Source organism: Nilaparvata lugens, chromosome 6 (genome assembly GCF_014356525.2).
Source record: "Nilaparvata lugens isolate BPH chromosome 6, ASM1435652v1, whole genome shotgun sequence".
NCBI lineage: Eukaryota > Metazoa > Arthropoda > Insecta > Hemiptera > Delphacidae > Nilaparvata > Nilaparvata lugens.
Window position 1 is genome coordinate 4259764 of NC_052509.1, and position 18165 is coordinate 4277928.

General features: G+C 33.1%; 1 protein-coding gene across 1 annotated transcript in view; it reads left to right on the plus strand.

Moving 5' to 3' along the window:
- Window positions 1–571: 571 nt before the first annotated feature.
- The window catches only part of LOC111059179 (discoidin domain-containing receptor 2-like), a 566524-nt gene continuing 548930 nt past the window's right edge, over window positions 572–18165 (plus strand). The window contains 1 exon segment of the mRNA XM_039429976.1: window positions 572–643. The gene's annotated coding sequence lies outside the window, so the exon portion shown is untranslated.

Consider the following 18165-nt stretch of genomic DNA (forward strand, 5'->3'; position numbering starts at 1 on the left):
GCCTTTTTTTGCCATATGAAAACTTTTGAAGCATGGCAAGAATTACCCCATAGGCGAATACCATAGGATTTGAGGGAATGGAAAAGTCCATAGTAAGCAAGTACCAAAGAATCAGAGTTCAATGATAACTTAAGTCTTCTAAGTAGAAAGACAACACGAGAGAGTCTCTTACACAATTTTATGATGTGAGGCTCCCAACTCAAACTTCTCTCCAAAGTGAAACCCAACATTCTGACCTGATGCTCAATATCATTGTCTTCTGGAATATTATTTATAATATTATCTTCTGAATTATGTTATACAGACTGTTTTCTACGAAGTTCGCAGATTTATGTTGTATTTTGTTAATGGATAATCACAATTATTATGTATAGTTCAATGCACACTTTGGAGAGAAAGATACCTATTTACCTACTTCTCTAGCGAAAGATGCTTTGTATGAAATGAACGTGAAATAAATAATAATAATAATTGAAATCTATTACAGGGTTCATCATTGATCAACGGAATCATTGCGATGGGCAAAATGATGTAGAAAGGACCTTCAGTTGCTGGTGTTTCATCGAGGAAACTAGTCTTTCCACGCATGCGCCGTTGCTGCATGCTGGGTGGCTCTACAGTGTCAAGTTCTTTCTACAAATCGGTGAGTTCTAAATAGTATGACATCTTTCTATTCGCTCAAAAATAACTCTAGTTATTAATAAATAATTATTATTAAACAAAAATCTCAATTCATCGGGGAAGTCTTCGGGGTGATTTACAGCATTAAATTGGGATTTTTGTTTAATAATAGCTATTCATCAGTGGCGGATCTAGAATTTTATTTTGGGGGGGGGGGGCTGAACAGGGGAAAATTTTGTGAAAGGGCTTACATTTAATGAAGTTAATTGTTGAAGTTTTATGGAGTAAAAACGTGTGTTTCACAGTAAAAGTTTTCAGGATGTTTTGTTTATTTATTTAATAATGAAATACATTAAAGTTAATAAAAGACAGATTAAAAATATGAAAAGGATTTATTTTTAAGTACATCGTACATTTAATATTTCGAAATAGTTCTACTGCCTGGAGATGAATAAATAATGATGGGGACACAGTTGGAACTTTTGTTTGGAGACTTGAAGTGATGGTCTGAGAATTAAAATACTGTCATTCATCGCTAGTCGCTGTACAGGAACTGTAAACGCCTTGTGTGCTTTTGAGCAAACTTTTCAATTACCTGTGAAAAGCATACGCCAGTTAATCACTCGATCAAGGACTGGATGATAAAAAACAAAAAAAAAGATCCAAAGTGGATGGAAGGATGATAGGACTCCAAAGTCCTATCCTTCTTCCCTCCCTACCGTTTTCAATAAATCTATGATAAACATTGCAAAAATCTCATAATAACAAAAAAAAAATCTTCTGCGTTGATATTTAAAAGCTTCATCACATGTACTAATGGTGAATAAATTAAAATATTTATACGTGCATAAGGAACTTTGAATTATTCACATTATAAAAAAAAAGAAAAGCCAAAAAAGAGCAAATATTCTATGACTGTGAGTTTATGCTTAAACATTAAACTCAAATAAAAATCAATATTCATGTGGTTCAAATCAATTTGTTTAAAAATGTAAGTTTACATTCAGCTTAAAATTCACATTAAAATGGATGTACAGTTTAATTTAAATTTAAGAAAATAGAGCTATATATAGCTCTAGTTATAGTTATTTAAGCTATTATAGTTACCTCCAAAGGATCCACATTTATTGTATTCTTATGAATGTTCATCAGAGCCAGGCCGTTGAGTCTATCTTGTCGCATTGTTGTTCTCAAGTAATTTTTTACCAGTTTCATTGATGAAAAACTTCTTTCGCCAGTGCATGAAGTGACAGGTAGAACACAAAGCAAGTGCAGAAGATTCTTTATATTAGGGTAGAATGTAACAGATGAGTCGCAGAAGGTTTCGATTGCTGTAGATGGTACTTCTACTTTACCTTTACTTTGACTCCAATGTTCTCTCCACATTGCGATTTCATTGTACAATTGAAATGAACTAGATTCCCCACAATATTTCTTTGCTATATTTACGATCTCATCATCATATTCAGCTGGTTTTATAAATGACGGGACAAGACTAACGTTAACGGATATCATACAATTGAAGACGTAGTAGTGGAATTAGGTCATTCTTGCCAATGAATATAGCAGCTTTATGAATATTTACCAGCTTCAAACTAATTATTAAACTATTTATAAAATTTACATTCTTACAAAAAAAAATTAGGCGTTTTGGGGGGGGCTTGAGTCCGAAAGCCAACCCCGTAGATCCGCCACTGCTATTCATTATTTAGCATTTGAACAAATGCAATTTCCAACTTATTTCCATGTGTTCTAATTATGCTTGTCTTATTTTCAAGAGTGTTGTCTTCCATCTAGATTACCAATTGGCGATATCATACGATCAAATGATCTACATAACCAATTCAACTGTATTTGAACGTGCGACAACTTCATTGGTATCAATTTTCTCTGAAATTCGTATACTACTTTGAACATTTATTATCCGTCCATATGAACGCGGAATTAACATAGAAGTTTCACTGTACAAATACATAAAAATCTACATAGTACTCTACAACTTTAAATTTCTTGCTAATATATATTTTTGGACCAAAATTGAACTTGAACTTTTTGCGGTAGAAACATAACCTCCTTTTTTGGACATTATCAAAATTCGGGAATGGAATAGTTTTGGGCCAAGCCTGTTGTTCCTTCTCAATCATATTTATATTATTTGTGATTGATGTATCTACGAATAAATAAATAAACTGTACTGCAATATCTGTACTAGGCCTACTAGAGAGTATAGCCACAAAGTGGAAGGACTTCTCTCTTTCATTTCTTTCTCTGTGGTATATCTTATTTATTGTAATAGCTACGATATACGATTCATATCATTTGGGTCTTATTACTTTCTTCTTGAAGAAGGATATAATTTTTGTGAAGAAGCTGTAATTAATTTGAGATATTCTTCTATGAGTGAATGAATCATCAAGCTATCTTCCAACTTAAGGCTATTCTAATGTATCTCTAACAACATACCATTCTTCTAGGTTATTCTTAAGTTTTTCTAAAATCATACCATTCTTCCACATCCACATTTCTATGGTGCTGTTTCTGAGGGTAGCAGACAGCATTTATCAGTGAAATATCGGGGGACCGAGCTTTGCTCTGGAGTGTAAAAGCATGGAAAATTTGAATTTATAGTTTATATTTATTAATTAATTTTCTCAGTCGTACAATTGCTCTGGAGTGTAAAAGCATGGAAAATTTGAATTTATAGTTTATATTTATTAATTAATTTTCTCAGTCGTACAATTATTTTTACAGTTATATGAGGAGGCACAACAGGCTTATGCCCAAAACTGTCCCTTTTCAAATTTATACTACAGTCCATTCAAAATCTAGGTTAAGCTACTATCACTCATCAAAATAACAATTTATTCACACTCCAAAAAACAAACACATCATCAATTACAAATAGATATAGGTACTATGAATTCGATTTAGAATGATATACTATGTTTGCTACAATATTTGTAATATATACTATGTACTATTCTACACTAACAGCATCTAGTTACTTTTTTGGACTTTCTGAAGTAACATGTTCTCTAAAAAAAGATGAATAAACAAAAATAAATTTCTCTCCTCGTGAGATCAGCTGAATGATCCCACACATGCACTCGTTCACTCACTTCAATTACGGTCTCGACAGAGGACTAAATTTCCAGCTGTTTTTCCAAGGACGTATTTATCCTTTTAATGTCCTTCAGCGAGTTATCCCAGGGTTGAGATCTAGTGCAATCGTATTTTCATATCATAAACCTACATTTTTCCAAATTTCGTGAGAATCTTTAGAGCCGTTTACGAGATCCGGTTATATACAGATTTATAAACATCTAAACATATAAACAGAAATTGCTCGTTTAATAGTATAGGATATCACAATATCAGATCTCTGCTTCACAGTGGCGTCAACAATCGTTCCATTTATCCACCGTCCCTCCATCCCTGTCCCCAAAAAACACAAAAGCAGCAGCCGAAAACTTTGAAACTCAACCGCTCAGAAAACAACCTCCCTTCACCACCTTCCACCAACCAGCACTTTTCGCGCCGTCGGATTTTTGGCGGGAAGTGCTGTGATTGGTAGTTGGCGGCGTGGTGACTGACTTTTTCGGGCGAGACACCTTTCAGCCGGCAGAACAATGCCGTGTATAAAAGCCGCACAAAAGTTATCGCCAAGTTTTCAAGTTGTGCCTCCGCGCGACAACAGTCTTTTGTGTTTTTGTTCGTGAAGGTGTAAAACTTTGTTCACAATTCTTGCGCTTGGCTGAACGCGGGTTTCGGCGGCTCAAACCCTTCCATTACGTACCGGCTCCTTGAAAATCTGCTCACTACATTCTTTTGTATTCTGCCATTCAAGTTTGTGTCTCGTACTTTTTTACTTTCCTTGTGAGTCTCCCCAATTAATGGATTTTCTGTGCGTGCTCGGAACACGGTGATTCTGTTTTGAATCTCTGGGATTGGTCTCTGGAGAGGTCCTAGTTTTAATTGTTTATGAGATGTTTGTTTTCTGTGGTTTGAATTGTGCTATGATCTCTTTGTTTCTTCTAGAATCTTTCTGTTATCTGTAATGATTTTCTCGAATCATCAACTACAGGATCAAAATGTCCCAGTAAATTTCATTCCCTTAAGTATATTATTTATTTATTTATTTATTATTTATTATTTATTTATTTATTTATTTATTTATTTATTTATTTATTTATTATTTATTATTTATTATTTATTTATTTATTTATTTATTTATTTATTTATTTATTTATTTATTATTTATTTATTATTTATTTATTATTATTTATTTATTTATTTATTATTTATTATTTATTTATTTATTTATTTATTTATTATTTATTATTATTTATTTATTTATTATTTATTATTATTTATTTATTTATTTATTTATTTATTATTTATTATTATATGCAAATACAATTCAGGTAAAAACAACAGGCATTTGCCCAAAACTGCTTCAAACCTTAATTTGGAATACACATTGAATGAACTAATAATATTGAGTTCATTTCCGGCTGCTTGAGTCTACACAGCAAGCCCACAGATTTGTTTTCCACTAGGTTTTACTAAAGATTCATTTGGAACGGTATTGTATAATTCCATTGGGAATGAGCTCTTAATATTATCATGAATTTAATTAACAGCTTGAAAGTTGATTTACAACTGCTAGCCTACCTGAATGAGTTTTCTCAGTTTTCACATTTCCCACAGATCTTTTGTTTGCTAACAATAGTTTTATTGTGAAATTCTCCAGTATCTTAGTCATATGCTGATAGTGAATGTTTTTGTGATTTTTCTGGCTTCAAATTTATCAAGTTTTTTAATATTTTTCAATTTATTAATGCATTTTCAAGTGTAATAATAATTTGTTTCATCTTTCTGATCAACCGAGATACAAAATTTTTAGTATAATGTATATTTGGACTGTAAATTTTTGTGATCTTTATAAAAGTGTTTTCATAACCTCATCTGGACTATTTTTATCAAAACTAGGGAGAAAAACAGTTTTGGGTTTATCCTGTTGATTCTCTCCCAATCATTAATTTGATATTGTGATTAAGGAATGTAATAAATGTAATAAATGTAATTATCCGTTTTTAGCAGATCATACGAAAAAAGTGAAGCGGTATCCTTCCTTCAGGAGGCTAAATTGGAACTAGTTATATGATGCCTCTTTCTGCAGCCTTCGAACAGCAACAAGAGTCGTCCTCTAGTCCTTTCAAACGTTAGCACTTCTCGGTCTGCTTGATTTGAAAATAACATAATTAATTCATTGCATCGTGTGGTGGACTTAAGGCTGTGCAAAGGCTAAAAATACACTTTTCCTACAGTTAAGTTGAAAAGTGGCCATTGCTGCACTGATTACAGAACGCAAAGAATCACTTTTCCGCTCTAGTGCGGGAAAAATTTTTCTGCACTCCAGATTTGCAACATGGCAACGCAAAATACTTAGTAGGTTATATGGAGCAACAGTGCAGCAAAATCAAAATGAAGTTGGTAACAGTGACTGGGCTGCTATAGTGAGCAGAGGTGCAACCAAGCACAACGCGCTAATTTATTACTATTAGATATTATAATGGAGGACAACGACAGCACAGTGCCACCACAGCACACACCACACAGCTGCCCCCCGCCATTCAAACACTACTAAGTTATTTGATGGATTTCAGGCAATTTTACCCATAATTACCCACTTTTCATATTCAATGGTAACTGTAGGAAAAAACTTAATGTGAAATACGTGCGCAAAGTTCCTCTGCTGCACTCAAGAAACCATTCCGCCCTCGCCTACGGCTCGGGCGTAAACGTTTCTTTCGGTGCAGCAAACTGTCACTTTGCGCACTAGTTGCACAAATAACTATTCTACTGGTGATATTTTTAAAAGTTTTTCGATTTGTATACTATCAAGCTATCAAAATGAAAAATTTTTCTCACGAAAACATTTTTTTTTATCATTACTTTTTGAGATATGAGCCCCTCAAGTTTAAATCTTCGGGACAGAACATTTCAAATTCGGTAAGAGATAAATCAATGAGATTTGGAGGATGAATTCTTCATGGTATTGTTAATTGAATGTTCTGAAAATATCAATTTTTGAGAATTTTATTCAATTTACTAAAAAAAACTCAACTAAACGTTACTTGGGTAGTTTCAAAATTGATTGTTTCATGTAGTTCAATTACGTAGTACGTCGAGGAGATCCATCATTAATCTATCAGTCTTTCATGAAAACTGTACATCAAGGGAAATACATTCGACATTAATATAGTACTTTTTCACAGTCAGTTAAGTAGTTATACACAAATAGATTTTTGTTTGTACGATATTTTGCCGTCCTTTTGAATTCTATCAGATTAAACGGAACTTGACAAACATCGTCTGTTTGAAATCATATATTTAATCTCATAAAATTCATAATGACGGCAAAATACTGTACGAACAAAAATCGATGTGTCTGAGCTTAAGTCTGTTTGTTTCGAAGATAATATTCTTACTGAATCTTTTAAATAACGTTTCTGTAGTTTGTATGATTTGTTAATTAACGGTTCGTAAATAAAAACGGTTCTCAAGAACGTTTTCAGAAAAGCCTTTCAACCAGCTACTATACAGAAACCTTCTGACAAGTTCACTATCTCGTTTTGCAGTCTTCAACTACGATAAAAATGTGTATAGAAATAACCAGTGCGGTATAATATCATACACTCCTCAGAATAGTTTAGTTATAGTTCCGAAATAAAATGAAAGTGACAGTAGTCGTGATATAAACTGACCCAATCGACTCCCTCTACTATCCCACACTACCAGCACAGAATAAGTACAGAAAGGAAACTTGTAATCAATCGCCTATCTAACCAATGCTTTTTACATGACCCCAACACAAAACACGTCACGTGACCTTGGGAAGTTCCAATCCTGGTCTTCTGATTGGTTTGTGGCAGTGAACGAGATCAATTGATCCGGATCATTAAAGTGATCCGAACCTACCATCAATACTATTACAATGCGGCGCTTCCTAACAAGATGGCGGATTTTGGCGTCAGGGTATAGCCAAGTTTCCGTACTGTATGTATACTGTGCTACCAGTACTTGGAACGTCAAAAAGTGGTTAGTTCCACTTTCGGTCACCAGAGTGAGCGCGCAGTCTCCGAACAGCTGACAGCAGCGCGTGTTTCAACAATTCGGCTCAGTGGCGTTTTGGAGCTCGGTCCGTGAAGTGTGTGCGTGTCTCTTTCTGTTCTGTCTCGCTCCGACAAGTTACGTCATGTACAAACGTGTTTGTGACTACTAGTACTGTATCAACAATATTGATTGAATTCGATTTATTGATTGGATATACTATTTATTGATTGATTCACATGCTTAAATAAGATTTTAAAAATACAATAATCAAACATACACTATTTTAAAGTTATGAAAAATTAGATATTATAACTTCGAAAAATTACTTTTATCTCACTGAGCACAGTTAGGAGAAACGTTTTTTGAAAGTGTTTTAATCAAACAAAAAACTCTATTTATTCGAGTAAGGTTGTGTGTTGGAAACTGGAGTTAAAAATTTAATTATAAAGTGTTTAGTGTATTAGTGTTTATCAAACTCAAATTTTAGTGAGTTAAAAATCATTGTCGCAAGGCAATTTTTAGACATTGGGAAGAGGACCTATCTATCCAGAGGTGAGTTATCCTTCAAATTGATGAAATTTTTATAGAAAACTTTATTCTGCTATAATATTATTGTCGTATTTTTGAATCATGTTTCAAGATGAGAGGAAATCCAATTTATATAAATAGTTAGTTAATTTTCAGAGTGAGTGATATAGGCAGGCTACTCACTCATATGTAGAAACTCATATGTATGTTATTCATACGATTATATGGTTTCACATGGATTTATATGGTTTATATTTATATGGATTCATATGGTTACTCCTCTCTCACAGGCATGTGCCCCCATAAGAGGAGCCTCCAATGAAATGTATTTTTATTTTTCACAGGCAAATATAATATTTTATATTGTTAATATTTTTTGGAGAATAGAAAATTCCAATTTCAATTCAAATGTAGGAAATGTGTTCGAACAATATATTGATGATGGACTTGAGTGATATTACTGATATGAATTACTCTTCGATCTACAACTGATGAAGATCTCGTTCTATTAAAATGAAAATTGGATAAAAAATTGATGATGTGTCCTAGAATTGAATGAAATGTTCACATACTTCCAAACATAGTTGATTTCCGTTTTCATTATTTGAATATGACCGGTATTTCGACAATTTTATAACTCATTGTCATATAATTATAAGTCATTGTCACTTGAATACTTGGGGAATCCGATCTCACTAGGCTTCAAACCTGCAAAACTGTAGAATAAATCTGAAAACCAAACCAAATCAAACCATAATAGTGACTTACTGGTATACAGGGTGTTCTGAAAAAAGGTTCCTATAAGTCAGGGTGTGATTCCTCACATCAAAAGAAGAAAAAAATATCTAATCGACATAGGAACGAAAATGCTTGGTTACCAAGTTATACAGAGTGAAAGATTTCGTCTGAATTTCAGTTCCCCTGCTGAAACGTAGCCCTACGGGTATGTGTTGGCTGTTAATTAAGATGTAGGCTACAATTTAGCTGTTTGTAAATGAACTGAAAAATTGAATAAAACCGTTTCCAGACCTGTATATATAACTTACCGGTGTTTCGGAACCCACCTTAGATGCTCAGTAATCATCACGCTTCTCATAACGAGCAGATAAATTTATTTATGACTACCGTACCCCTATCAATAAAATCCTTCAAAACACGTTATTCTTGGCTCTAAAAAAGTTAAAGAAACTGATAATCCCTCAGACAATAATTTGAATGTACAGTTACACTGTATAATCAACTCCACTGTTCCCAATTGAAATAAGCCCACCAATTGAAGTCACGAGAAAGAAGAATGTAGTCTACTAGGAAACGATGACCAAAGTTTATTGTGCCATGCCCTTTCGAATGAGTCGAGAAAATAGTCAGATGAGTAGATTGAATGATTGACGGACAGACGGACAATTTTAAATCAGGCTATCATAATAGTCTGGCAGCTAGGAGCACAGAAGCCTGTGAAAGATGATACAGGCCGTTATTCAGAAGGCTACCGTATAATAATAATTTCAACAGACGGGTCGTGTAGCTGGCAGAGAATATAGAAATGATATAAGTTACTACCGAACAATAATAATTTCAACAGTCGGTTCATGTATCTGGCAGATAGTATAGAATGATATATTTCTATACTCTCTAAATGATATAATTCTATAGTGAGGTCCACGTTATAATGGCAGTAAAGAAAGATAGGAGAAAAACGTTGCCAAGTCTCTCCATTTTGCCACTGAGTGTACACAGCTGTTACTCAATTCATCCCATTGAATTTGATCTAATAATAATTATCATTTCCTTGATAAAATAATCAATTTAATGTCAAATTAATCAAGAAAATATATTTTTCGTAATTTGATTCGTAAGTTTGCTTTCATAACTGAGATCAGATTTTTATTTTTAAACAAACCTGAAATGGCGGCTAATTTAAAAAGCTGTGATACAACAATCTGAATTTCAAAACAACAGAAATTAAGTTATAACGTGGACCTCACTATATAGTATAATAATCATTCCTAATGATATAATTATAAATATACTATCTAGAAGCTGGTCGCTGTCTGAAAAGGTTTTGATGGTGATATCCTGATGTCTTCATTTCAAATTGTCAAAAATTGAACATATTTCAAGATGCAAAGTTACAGAGGAAATAGCATTAACTTCCCCTCTTCTGTGCTGTAATTAGATGAACATATAATTAGATAAAATATTACAAGATGCAATGATGCAGAGGAAATATTATTATCTCTTATCTCTAACACTTCTGAGCTATATAATTAAATGAGCTTCAATAAATTGTGGTAACTGTAATGAAGAGTGTTCATATCCTTATTCTATTTTATTATACGAGTGCTGCGCTAAAATTCATGTGATTTTGTGGTACATTACTTGGAGAAACAGCAATTTTATTTTAAAATATAAACGTTTATGTAAACTGTTAAAATATTTTCGATCAAAGAACATTTTTAAGACGTTTATACTTGTCTGTTTTGTCGATTAACATCATGTGGAGTTTTTAGACTCACTAAAATTGAAGGATTATTATTAGTGGGTTTATTAGAAAAGCCAGAGTTCTTTTTTTGTAGGTTCTTTGAAGGACTGTTGAGCATTTTAGCAATAGCGGAATTTTCTCAATAGTGTGAGTTACTTACTCTGTGAGTAATCTAATTATTAATAACTTGAAGTAAAGTAATTCAATGGAATCAATTCAAACATTTTTTAAAAAAACGAAATTGAATTTTTTTCTTTACATTAAAATTTATTTCTTATGCTTCGTGTGTCTGAATAGAATATTCTTTATGTCTCTTCTAGAATATTGTTCGTTTTCTCAAAGATTGGCTCCGTTGAAGGAAGATACTTTTTGAATATAATTCAATTAGAATTCAAATTTAACTCTGTTATTCACGAATTAATCGTAATTTCAGTAGAGTTTTACTTCAATAATTTTTTCTGGACATTTTTGATTGAGTATTCGATTCATAAACCACGATTGGTAGTGTGTCATATGGTGGTAGTATGTCATACAGATTTCATTCATATTGATCATCAAATATTCATACTCATATTCCTGTAAAATTCATCTGTCCACACAAACATATTCATTTATGAGGTAGGCTCCCCATCAAAATTGCATCAACACCATATTCTCCAGCCATAAAAATAAGTCATACATTATTTCCAGCTAACGAGACAGCACTCTCCTGTCATTTTGAATTTGAATTTTACGATCAAGAAGAGCACCGAAATTTGGTCGGCATATGTTAGCGGCAGCACAGAGAACAGCATGCTGGACTGAAAACATGTGTGCAGCCAATTTTAGCAGGATGTTTTTCGTTTGAACTTTCGACCAATGGTTAGTAGACGAAGTATAGTCGACCTGTATAGAGGTCTATAGGACTGCATTGAGATATAGGATATGGAGATTTATACTGAGTTTGAAATGAGTTTAAAAAGCTTTATGGTTCCAAAACGATTTGCTACTCGGAAGTATAAATATATGTATGATAATCCAATTCTATTTCTAACAATGAAATTCATGTTTATAGTTCAATATTTATTTATTCAATTGACAATCACAAATCATGATTACAATATAATTATGATTGGGAGAAGACAACAGGCATAACCCAAAACTGTCTTCTCCCAAATTTTTACAAATAAAAGTTTCAAAAAAGAATGAGGTTATGACTCCACTTTTCACTTTAAAAAGTCCAATTTCCACTCCAAAACTAATGACTAAACTACAAATTTTAAATTTTTATCTTTAAACACTAATTAAAACCAAAAATATTCTACCAAAATCTCTACAAATTTGAAATTTTTGAGTAATTCTGCAAAATTTCGAGCTAGAAAAGAAACACAACTTCACTATTAGCACAGCTGATGATATTTAATGTGATGTTATATAAATATGCATATTTATATGTACAGTTGTTATTTTTTAAATGTACAGTGGTTCAGAACACGAGAGTATAGATATAATTTGAACAGTTTGAACTGAAAAAACATAGTTTTGTAAAATGTAGTATAAGTATTGTGGAAACGAAATACATAGATATAGCTTCATCGTAGTAGGCCTACACGAAAGTATCCTATAGTTAGATATTTCTAAAAGCTTTGAACTGGAAAGTATAGATATACCAATGTGGCTGTTACAGTTTAGAACTTTCCAGTATAGATATACTAATATGGCTATTTTAGAGTCCACCTTGAAAACCATGAACCCATAATAATAAAGCAGACAGTTGTGGTCCGTTTCTACTTTGAGTTTCTCCAAGCTACCCTCCGAAAAATATCCACCCCCTGCAGTGACTGATGGTAGGAATCCGACCACTGCCTGACCAACACTCGTGTTCTTTCCCAGGTCTATTTCTTTCACAAATTCTCCCCTCTTCTTCTTATCGTTCTTCCTTTTCTTTCTCTTCCATCTTGTTATGTTGTCGATTTTGTTGTAGTTTACTAATTCTTCTCCTCATCAAGTTTCTTAGCCTACTATAGTTTTCACCTCTACTAATTTAACATGTATTGTTGAACGGCAATAAAATTTGATTCATTCACTTGAAACTTCTTATTTTCCGTTATTGTTTTATAGTTGTAATCCTTCTTACTCATCTATATCGTATCTCTATCCTTTCTCCTTCTTTCACTCTTGTATCTTCTTTCCCTTCTTCCACCTCTTCTCTCTCTTCTTCCTTCTTCCATCTAATCCTTGGTAGAGAGTTAGTGGGAGGATATTTTTAATATTCTTTCCGAAGAATGGACATTGATATGTCCAAAGCTCCGCCAATTTATGTAGATGCATAACAATATGATTATTATCTATAGTTATTATATTACAAACTGCTTTTTCATATCATATACAGTTCAATAATTATTTTCTTAGTCTATATTATGTAAATTCATCTATAATTTTGCTGTATTGTAAGCTATTGTATATAAGTGTATAAGCCAGTATATATTGTGATCTACATAAATAAAGTACTCAATCAATCAATCAATCCTACATCCTCTATTCTTTCTCATATTCTACTTTTTGCTCTTTACACCTCTTCCATGTTCTCCATTCTCCATTCTCTATTCATCTTTCCCAACTTTTTCTTGTCCCTAATCACTTCATGATCCATATTTCTTTCACTTTCCATTCTTCCTTTTCTCTCTCACTTCCATCCATTCTATTTTTCTCTCTCACATTATCCTCCATTTTATCTATACAGTATTTTCATTTTTGAAGGCTCTTCTACATTCTCCTCTCTACTCCTTTCTTATAGCTTATTTCGTCTCCATCTCTCCGTCTCCCACATTTGTTATTCTCATTTTCTCTCCCATTTCTCACTTTCCTTCCTCCTTTATTTCTCCTTCTCCATTAGCCTTTTTCGATCACAAAAGCCGCCATTTGTTATCCGTTGACAGTTTTATGGTTATTATGTCTTGTTCTACAAAGTAGCTCAAGGATCAGTCATGGTATACCATGGTTTCGGTTTCATGGTGGGAGGAGGGTAGGGGGTTGTTTGTTAGCATGTTTAAGGTAGAAAGAGAGGGGGGAGAAGTAAGAACTATGGTCTTGTCATTCCTGATGATTATTAATTTTTATTGGAATCCGATTTGCTTTTGTTCTAATGTGGATTATAGTTTCTGGAATGATGGATGGAAATGAGATTCTATGTAAGATATTCGATACCTATTGGTACAAGGGTTTTTGTGCCTATCGGTTTGGTATATCTATGGTTGGAGAAAACGTATCTAATGATCGTATTGACTATGATCATTGGGAAATAGAATAATGATTCTTATAATATCTAGATATGCCTTTGCTATGATATACATGATATAGATTCAGAATGAATACTGTATAATATACTAGAGATGTTTCTTGTACTGAAGATTCAGTCCACTATAGTACAAGTATACTTGAAAAACATAGACAAACCGCAGGATATCATAGGCCACTCCTACTTTTTAATCCAACTAACTATAATTGTATGTTTTATACAATAACATTTAGGAAGATCTATTGGTAGGCCACGGAAGAGATGGCAATAAATACACTACTTGTATAAATTATAGCGTAATTTTGTAATTGAAATATAGATATTAATAAGCTGTTTGTAAGTCGGAACAGGCATTAACCTAATCCTTGTACGTAAGATGATGATGATGATGACATTTAAGAAGTTCTACGGAGTGATTTGCTTTGTTTTAGAATACATCTATGATGAGTACCTATACTCATCCATTGAATATTGAATTTGACCCAATTAGAACGATTGACCCAATTTTAAACGATCAGTTTCAATGCCTGATGCTTCCAAACCGGTATGAATGCTTTTCAAATGAATAAATAAACATAAACTGAATAATTTTCGAGTCAGTTGTATGAAAATCAATTGGATTCCTCAAAGAGATCTTGTTAGCCTGATGTTGTAGGAATGAAATGACTTTTCTAAAAATCAATTATAGACAAAAGAAGTCAAATTATAATTATTCAATTTATTTTTTCATGAAATTTGAGCTCTGTAGGCTACTAGCTTAGTACTGAGTGTAGCCACGGAATAACGGAATAAAACTCCGTTGTTCATTACTCCGTGGTGTAGGATGTAGAGTAATAAAGAGTTCACTGGTCAGAACATACTATCTCCAAAAAATGATGAATTTATTAGAGATAAGATATTGCACAACAACACAAGCATATTCGCAACATGCTTTTCAATTTACTATATTCAGAAGTAGGTAGGACACAACAGCCAAATTAATAGGGAAAATAGGTTATTAGGGGGAAAATGTTAATAGGGAAGATCAGAAAATGGGATAAACTCAAGTTGTCAAAAGATTTGAACATAGCTATCACAAAAGAAGACAATACCTAAACTGGCAAGTAGCAAACTAATTTGTAATATGTTATACTATTGTAAAAATTAATGCAATCAAGGCTAGAGGAGAAGGACTTCCAGAACTTTGAACTTTAACGTCTCTAAGTAAGAACATAACCTATTATTTCGGGACATTTTATTATTTATCAAAATTTGGGAACAGGATAGTTTTGGGCTATGCCTGTTGTTCTATCCCGATCATATTAATATGATTTGTAATTGTATCAAAAATAAATAAATGAATAAATGAGTGGCGGTCAAAGTTGCTAAAAAATACAACAAGCTGCAAACAGATTAGCAGCATGTTGCTCTTTGAGCAGGTTGTACCTTTGTTGGTTGGGAATAGTTGTACTATTGTCAGTTACTTGATTGATTGATTGAGTACTTTATTTATGTAGATTACAATATATACTGTCTTATACACTTATATACAATAGTTTACAATACAGCAAAATTATAGATGTATTTACATAATATAGACTAAGAAAATAACTATTGAACTGTATATGATATGAAAAAGCAGTTTGTAATATAATAACTATAGATAATAATTATATTGTTATGCATCTACATAAATTGGCGGAGCTTTGGACATATCAATGTCCATTCTTCGGAAAGAATATTAAAAATATCCTCCCCACTAACTCTCTACCAAATAACAAAGTTATAATTGACAAAGACAAGCGAAGTACAAATAATGACAGGAGCGAGCTGCTAGCTTCAAATCTGTACTGTTACTTACAATATCTTTCAGGATTTACTTTCGTTATTTGGGAATAGATCTGATGTTCCATTGTGAACTTAGCTTAGAACAAAAAAGAGGTAGAAGTGTAGAATAAAGTGGCAGTTACATATTGAGAGCAACTTCGTAACATGTTTTCGGGATAGTCATTCTATTGAGAACTTGAGTTTCAATAACAAACTAAGAACAAAAAAGCAACAAAGAAATTTGCAAAATATTGGTGAGTTGAATAAAGTGGCAGTTACATGTTGCTAGCAACTTTGGAACATAGTCATACTATTGAGAACTTGAGTTTCAACAAGAAAATAAGTACAAAGAGCATCAAAGAAATTTGCAACATATTGGTGAGTTAAATAAAGTGGCAGTTACATGTTGCCAGCAACTTTGGTACATAGTCATACAATTGAGAACTTAAGTTTCAGCAACTAAATAAGTACAAAAAGCAGCAAAGAAATTTGCAACATGTTGTGAGTTTTTTTTTTTGTTAGGATTGAACAGCGAAAGGTTATCCTGGGAAACAAGTGTAGTCTTGGCTTGGCAGGTGAGAAATAAAGACTAGAATAAGACTGTTAGATTGAGAATAAAGACTGTCCAGTGTTCACCATGTGAGACCTCTATTCATGCAGGTTTATTGCAAGCATTAGACGAGTCCATTGTGAGCACTGGAATTAATAAAAAAGCGTGGCTAAAGGCTTTATTATATTGTAAACCAGTTCTTTGGTTCGATAAAGAACTCTTGTGCAAAGGGCAGGAGAGTGTGTCGGAAACAGATGTAAGAAGGAAAAGGAGGCGGGGTTGAAGAAGATGTAGTAGAAGAAGAAGAGGAAGAAGAAGAAGAAGAAGAAGAAGAAGAAAAAGAAGAAGAAAAGGAGAAAGAAGAAGAGGAAGAAGGAGGAGGAGAAGAAATAGAAGAAGAAGGAGAAGAAATAGAAGTAGAAGAAGAAGAAGAAAAAGAAGCAGAAAAAGAAGAAGAGGAAGAAAACGAAGGTGAAATAGAAGACAAAGAGCCAAAGAAAACATGGATGACCGCAGTGTCTTGAAATAGGGAGAAGGATAGAAGTGGAAAGAATAAATGTGGATAAAGAAGGTGAAAGAAGAATTTGATGGAGGATTAGATATGAGAGAGGGGAGTGAAGAAGGATCGTGTGAGAAAGAGGTTGTGAAGAAGAGGAAGTGAGGGAGAGGTTGAAAAAGATGTGGAGAATAAGAGAGAGCAAGAGAGGTTGAGATGTTTGTAGGAGAACTAGGAATAAAGATGCTAAGAGTTGAAGAAGAAGAAAACAGAGAGATAAGATAAGAAGAGAAGAAAAAAACAAGAAGTATCTGGAGGTAGAGAAGAAGTGGAAGAAGAAAAAAGGAGAAGTGGGACAAAGGACATGTAGAGTAAGAGAGCAAAAGAGGGGATATTTGTCAATGAGAAGAATAATATACAGAAGTTACTGAAAGAAATTGGTAATTGAGATTAGGACAGTACAACAAGAATGAGACGAGAGAGAGAAATACTTGAAATTTATAAATCTGAAGGAGAAAATATGGTGGAAAAGTGATATTTGTATGTGGAAATTTTGTAAAAATAGGATATTAAAATATTGGGATATTGGAAAAGATGGAGCAGGAGAATTAATGGGGGAGAAGGAGAAGAAAAATATTGAGAACTCAAAATTTGCAGCTTCACATTACATTGAGTTCAGATCATGCAAAATAATGAAAAACAAAAGAAGGTTCAAAATGAAGTGTAGTAGAAATTGTTGGAGAAGAAGGGGGAGGAGTTGGACAAGGAGAAAAAGAAGGAGAAGAAGAAGAAGTAGAAGAAGAAGAAGAAGAAGAAGAAGAAGAAGAAGAAGAAGAAGAAAAAAGTTTAAGGAGAACAAGAAGTAGAAGACTAAAGAAAGAAACAACAATAAAAGGATGGGAAGAAAGATAAAAGATAATGTATAGCAGTGTAGAAGAATAATACACCTATACAGAACGAGTTGCATAGAAAGGGGCGTACATTTCTTGTATACTACATGAAGTAAGCTGTGTTATGTGCTAATGCAGAAGTTGCTAAACACTTTTCGACTGTTGACGTAGCCATAATTTGGCAGACATGTCTTTCATGAGAGAAGCAGAAGTAGGCCAATAACTGGACTCATGTTAAGAGATTGGTAATTTGAAATGACGGTTGGCCAGTTTTGAAAGGTAGCATGAGCTACATCTGCCAAAACTGAATTGAACTGTCATTTTTTGTAGAAGATACTTGATATGGATCAGCCATAAGGGAGAAAAACAGAGGTTGTTGACCTACCAGCTTTATTC